General features: G+C 38.9%; 1 pseudogene; it reads right to left on the reverse strand.

Annotated features, from left to right (window-relative positions):
- Nucleotides 1-885: 885 nt before the first annotated feature.
- On the reverse strand, nt 886-1,114 carry LOC111812918 (annotated as a pseudogene).
- Between the last annotated feature and the right edge of the window lie 6,063 nt (nt 1,115-7,177).

The following is a 7,177-nucleotide window of genomic DNA, read 5'->3' on the forward strand; positions in this document are numbered from 1 at the left end:
GCTGTGTAAGTAGATTCCCCAGAGATCCCTACTGAATACTGTTTAATTTGCTCTGTGAATATGAGACAGTCCTGAAGATAGACCATGAGGAGCACATCATGGAAAACAAATGCTGTAGACTTTTAGGGGACAGCATTTGCAAAACCACAGAGATGCACATGGATAGCTTGTTTAGGTTCCATGACCAGCATGGCCAAAGCTCATGAGATTCTAGTGGACAGTATATGTGGGGCAGAATGGCTGGACTAAGCATGTCATTGCAAATACACTAATTATGAAGGGTCTAGATTACCATTGAAACTTTTATTTTAATGTCTAGTGAAAAGGGAATGTAAGAACCAGATTTTTTTAACCACAAGTCACACTTTCCTTTTCTGTATATATCTAGTAATTTTTGACATTACATTGAGCATAATGCTTGATATCATGTTGAAAGTCTCCTTATATTATTTCCTTTAAGGATTGTTGGGTTTTCCCTGGCAGGTAGTTTAATTTTCAGTAGTTCCTGTTCTTTTCAAAGTTTGACTTCAGGTATGTTTGGTTGAGTATGAAGTATTGTTTTACCTAGAAGGATAATTTCTAAATTCCATTATACCATTGTAATTTATTTTTTCCCTTTTCTTTTCTTTTTCTAGTATTGGAGATTGAATCCTGGGCCTATGCACTCAATTTGACTAAATAGCTAAGTCTCCAGACTGGGCTTGAACTTGCAGAGAATCTTCCGCAGATTGGAACCTCTTCATTGCTAAGCTTTGCCTCCCACTGTCCTGCTGAGCAGCTTTGCACACTTGGTCTCTCACTCCTGAGCTCCTCATGACTATGAGGCACTTGTTCACCCTCTATGCATAGTTGGAACATTGTCTCTTAACAGGTTAAAGTGAGGGGTAAAGGTGGGACCTACTCGTAAATTTTATTTTTTTAGAGGAGCAGTCAGGCACTGCCATGTAAACAATGCTTGCAGTCACCTTAAAATTATTTATTTATTTTTTTTATGGTCAGAGAGCAAGTGTGGAAACTGTGACATTTACTCTTGTCTATTTGGTTGGCTTGGGAAATGTCCAGGAAATTAGAACAGATACTACACTTGATCTTAGCCTAAAGTCCAAGAAGTGGTGTCCAGGAAGTTAGGAAAGCACAGTCTAGGTGTGTCTGAGTGGGTCGTGGGGCATGACCTGGAGGACTATATCTCATTGCTGTTTTTTTCTTCTCTGGCTGTACCCCTACTCTCTGCTTTGCAGTACTAGAGTTGAATAGCTTTTCTCCATCATGCCCTTGTGCCACGTTTCTGCCTTAGGGCAGCTAGCCGTGGGCTGGACCCTCTGAAGCAGTGGACCCAAATAACCCCTTTCTTTTTCTTTTTGTTAAGTATCATTTTGTTCGTTGTAGCCAAAGAGGTTTCTAAAGACAATAAACAAATTCATTTTTCCATTCATGATATCAGCCCATCATATACTGAAAGAATTCCAAAGCAAGTACAAGTTCACCATCATTTTTCAGACAGCTGGTCCTGTCTCTTTTAAATGGGATAGGGATAAAAATCCTCCACTTTTGCTTACACTGCTGGCAGGTTACAATTATGATCACCCAAATTCCAGGCCATTTCATCTCCTGCCACACCACTCTGTCCTTTCAGTACCACAATCCTCACTGGTCGTGAAGACCGTTTATTTGTAGTTCTCCTCAGAATGCAGATTCTCCGCATCCTGCCGCCCAGCTTTTATTTTCTTACACAAAGTGCTTGGGTTTGCTACCACTGCCTCCACAGCCTCATCACTTTGCTGAGTGGAGATTATTTAGGGATCCGCTGATCCCTTGGATCTTGGTGACTAACAACTTTACCCAGAAGGTTCTGGTGGACTGTGTCCTTGTTCAGCCCAGCTGGTGTGCTAAAGGGGAGCAGTGCAGGCCATCATTTTTATTTATATATCTGTATGACTACTTATTTAATCAAAACAGTTTCTTTTTAAGGTTGTGTGCATTGGCTGTTTTGTTTGAGAAACAGATAGGTGACCAATACATTAAATCTGTTAAGACAAGACACTGAAGCCAAGGGTTTGTGAGTAGGAATTTGTATTGGAACATAGTAGCAGCGATGTGGAACAGAAACAGAATAGTTATGAGGAGGTGCTCAGCAGATAGAATTCCCCGTCTGAAGTGATAGGCTCAGGTAGGGCCGGGGAATGGGGAACTTCAGAGAGGCACTGAGAATTTCAGCAAAACCCTATAGGTACGAAGGGGGCAGTTCAGAAGTAAGAGAAAATTTGCTTGATGGAAGGGGTGATGAGACTGGAGAAAATCTTAAAAATGGGTGCAAGTTGCCCTCGCCCTGTTTTTCTGATCATGTCACATTTATTCAGGGGCAACTGTACGGTACATGACTGAGTGGGTCTCAAAAATAAACACTTCAACTACAGTTACCCAGCATTACAAGAGTTGCATTTTCATTCCTGTAGCACATTTCAGAACCAGTTCCCTTAAGCAATGCTAATTCTTTTTATTTTATTTTTTAATTCATTTTAATGAGAAAAAATAGCTATGGAACAGTTTCAAAACAGGTTAGTAGGACAGTTACAATAATTAATACACTCCCTATTCTTGTCTTTGTAGTAGTTATTCAAAGGACAAGTGCAGATATGATATCTTGTCTAAACAATATTAGTACAAATCTTTCTTCTCATTGAACTAAACAAAAGTATCTATATATCTATCCTATTTTGTACATACATTTTTTTCACTACAAAATGGTCCTTTATTTATATCTCCTTTTTTTGTTTTGTTTTGTCAAAGATGGGTGTTCCATTGCTGTTAGAGAAGTTATATTTGGAGAAGTCTTCAATAGTCCAATAGTCCATAATAGTTGTGAATTATCAGCAGAACTGGCAATTGTCAGAAGTTGTTGACTTGAGCCTTACAGCTCAGCATATTAATATGACATTACTTTTAATATCTCATAGTTATACTTTTCTGCTGGATGGTTAAGGTCAAGTTAAAACAAGACCTGTACAACTAAAAATGTAACTTTTTCTATCTAACTAGGTCAGTCAAATCCACTCAGGGTTTACCCTGAAACCATGTATAGCACCTCATAGATCTTTTGTCAGTGTCAGCCATCTGGATAAGTCATGGCCATTGCTTGACCAGTTTGCTCTCTGTGAAAGCCTGAGAGAATGTTTGCTCTCCATGTGACTCTCCTTAGGCATACTTTACATCGTTGATCAGAGGCTACATCTATGCCCTCATAATCTTGATCAGAAAGTTCGGGACACCACTGAGTTGCAGGATGTTACAGTACAGGTTCTCTTATGTCCTGAGTTCTCACTGACGTTGAAGGGCTAGGGAAAAAATATTAGCTATCCTTGTAGCTCTTCTATTTCTCTAATTTTTTGTCTGCAACATCCAGAAGAGAAGCTTAATGATATCAAGACCCTGTAACAGAGGCAGTTGAGCTTAATATCACTATCTGTCTGAACAAGTGATGCTAATTCTTAGTAGATGTTCTGTACATGTTCCTCAAGCTATTTCTGGTAGCTTCCCCTTTTATTTTCAGCAGAATCTATTATTTTCTCTACAAATTTTATAACAAATAGTTTGTTTATTTGTTTCTTTTGTGTCTAAAATGTCTAACAAGTTAGAAATTGTTCTATGTCAGGGCCGTCCAAATAGCTCAGTGGATTAAAGCATCTGCAAGCAGGTGCGGGGGCCAGGGGTTCAATCCCTGGGCCTGCTGTGCCAGCCCTGCCCCCAGGGCAAGCTGAGATGGCAGTTGAGATTGGGCATGGTGGCACACGGCTGTAATCCCAGCTCTTGGGAGGCTGTAAACAAGTGGATCATTATGAGTCTGATCTAGTAGTGAGACCCTGAACACCCCTGTAGACCCTTCCCAAAAATAAAAAGAAAAAGAAAAGAAAAAGAAAAGAAGGAAATTGTTGTATGTGTGTTTTTCTAAGGGGGGGAATTATTTCTATTGAATTCAATATTTTTAAGTTGCATTTTATTAGTCCAGAGTTAACTAATGCTTTATTCTTTCAGAGTTTAAATTATTAACTAGTGAGATTTTTTTTTTTTTTTTTTTTTTTTGCTGGCTTCTTTTTTTGTAGTACTAGAGATTGCACTCAAGACTTTTGTATGGGGTTCATATTCAGACCCTTTAAAATTTTTTTATTTTGGAATATAGTGGAATGAGACTTGGGCTCAAATTTGTGATCCTCCAGCCTCAGCCTCCCAGGGTGCTAGGATTATAGGTGTGAGCCACCAAGTCCAGTGACTAATGAGTTTTGTTACGTAAAATCTTCTCCCTGTTATGTATAGGTTGATTTACTTTTTTCTGCTCCTAATACTACTTGGTAATTTTCACTCATGCTATTCGCTAATCTATGAATAAATGTATAACTATGTCAGAGTTGACCTAGTGTCAAAACCCTCTACTTGTAATAAAATTACCTGTTCAACTTTCAGGTGTTCTATTAATTTTAGTTTTGCTCTTCACTTAAACTGAGCTGTGCATCAGCCTGTTCTCCTCTAGGAGAGCATCTCTGGATTTCAATAATTTGTTCAAAGGTTGCACATTGCCTGCTTTGAATACTGTTGCATGGATAATGTGCTGCCCAGATCAATTTTTCATTCAGCTGCTACTCTTGGGTGATCGTTCATGTGCTAACCAGTCCCAAGGTTCCAGGAGCTATAAATAGTACCTTTGGAACAGCAGATGATTAGTCAAAGCCATCTGGCACCCTGACTGTTGGATCTTAAAGCACAACAGGTCAAAGTGAACTCAGATTTGAAACTGGTTGAACTAAAACATCCTGTCTTACTCAGAAGCTATGGCTAGATTCTAAGAAGCAGTTCAGTTAAAAATAAATTCTCACCTCTGCAGTTGTAGAGATGCTAAGATAGCTTCCAAAATAGATGCCTTACAAAAGCAAATCTGAGGGCCAAACATGTATTTTCTCCTGGCAATTAAGTAAACAAACAAACAAAAATAGCTGCCAAATCCTTGAACCCTTGAGCAGGGCCTTATAGCTTTTCCTATAGTCAACTTTGTGGAATGTGTCACATTTTTGAGAATTGTTAATAATAACTGATGTATCATTTGAAGTCTAAACCTTTGGGGTTAGAATTTTTTTTTTGGTGGGGGGTATTAGGGATTGAACTCAGGACCTTGCACTTGCCAGGCAAGTGCTTATACCACTGAACTATCTCCCCAGCCCATTCTAAACATTTTGAAAACAAAGAGTTGCATGTGCTGTTTCCTGAAGGTATTCTACAGTATACTTCTTACAATAAAAAGAGTCTATTAAAGATGGACAATCTGATACAAACCATTTATTTAACTGCATCAGCTGGTATTCACTCATCCAGTGGTGCTGGATTTTATTTGTTCTACAGTTGCTCCAAAACAAAGCCATTTGGGTGATGCATTTGTATTAACTAAGTTATATCTTCAATGCTATGCCTTAGATTTACACTTACTCTCCCACCAGTGTGAAATACACTAAAAAGATTGTCAAACAACCACAAACACCTAGAGAGTTCTCTGAATCACCCATGTACACTGACTTCATAAAAGGTTACTTGACATGTTCCTGCACATTTTTGATTTTTGTTGAGGTTTTGGCAGTTGGGCAGCAAGTTCAGAATTTTATATGTCATATATATCAGTCAATAATAATCTTCAGGAGTCTTGTGTTTCTGTTGAGAAGTAAGGACAGCCAGTCTTTTAGTACATGTAGAAAGATGTCCTTTGAGTGTGACCCCTGAGCACGATTAAGCTCAAGTAATGTATGCCCTGAATTTTAAATAATGGTCTTTAAATAATGTCATCTCTTTGGCATAATAGAGATAACATACAATATGTGGCAGCAGTTGACCTAGGAGTAATGAACACATGAAGAACTTGAGCCTCTTTTCCCCCCCTAGTTAAGAGTTATGTGAGTTACACTAGTTATGAGTTCCCAAATACAAAAGGATAATTTTAGATTCAGCTCTGTGAGCACATTGTACCCAAGATGGATTTGAGTGAACTCCAACACAGAAAAGTGATCTTACAATCTGGAGCCACATCATGTGGTGTATGTGTGTGTGTGTGTGTGTGTGTGTGTGTGTGTGTGTGTGTGTTAAATAATACTTTTCTTTCCAGCAGAAAAAAATTCAATAGATACAATATATTGTATCTATTATAATGAATTTCTTATTTCAAGTGCATTTTTGTTGTGGGAAAATTATCTTCAGCAGTGTCTACTGTACTTCAGCCTAGGCAAGGCCAAGATCACACTTCCTTGGTGGGCTCCTATTTCCCTTAGACTGTGCTCTAACAGAGTCTAGATTGGTGCTTCTTCTATTCTGCCCAAGTGGCCACACCACCGCCGTATTTAATAAGCTTGAGTGGAATGCAATGAGCTAGCACGGGGCAGACATCGTGTGACAGCCATTCAGTGCTTCTCTGTCCTCTCTCCTCACAGTGGCTCTGCACATGGGTCCCCCATGATCTATAGGAAGAGGAGTGCCTGGAACCCCGAAAAGCACCAGCTGAGGGTAGCAGTCCTGTCATCAGCTTGGTCCCACTCTTAGAGGCAAGACATGTGCTGCTGAGTGTCACATTCCCCTCTGTGTATCCCCAAAAGGCTTCTTTTCTCAACTTGACTTTTCTCCATTTTGTGATCTCTGCTGAAATGAATTTGAACAAATAGCTCAACAAGAAACTGGCTTTCTTCACTGTTACTTTTCTTACATCAAGAGCCTAGGGCTTTGCCTTGAATGCGAATTTCCAGTGAAAGTGAAATGGAAAGCCTCAGGCGGAAAGTGACCACTTAACCCTGACACTAATGTCACTCCGTGTTAAGATCTGGGTATCTATCACCCAGCTCTGCTGGCACCTTAATGTCTGGAGTCGAAATCTAGACTGTTAAGTGTAGGTGTGGGATCAACAGGGGAAGAACAAAAACATGAAAAAAAAAATCACTCCACCTCAAACCTCATCAGAAATTACTTTAGAATTGTGTAGTTTTCAAAGTGCTTGGATCTTAGTAGAATGCATTTAGTTATGCCTTTTATTTTATTTTATTTTTTATTTTTTTTTTCAAAATTTTATTGATAAACAGATAGCAATGAGACAGTTTCAAATCAAATCGAAAGTACAGTTTCAACAAATAATACACTGCATATATTCTTCTTAGTGGTT

This window comes from Octodon degus, unplaced genomic scaffold, assembly GCF_000260255.1.
Source record: "Octodon degus isolate 3935 unplaced genomic scaffold, OctDeg1.0 scaffold00151, whole genome shotgun sequence".
NCBI classification, from domain to species: domain Eukaryota; kingdom Metazoa; phylum Chordata; class Mammalia; order Rodentia; family Octodontidae; genus Octodon; species Octodon degus.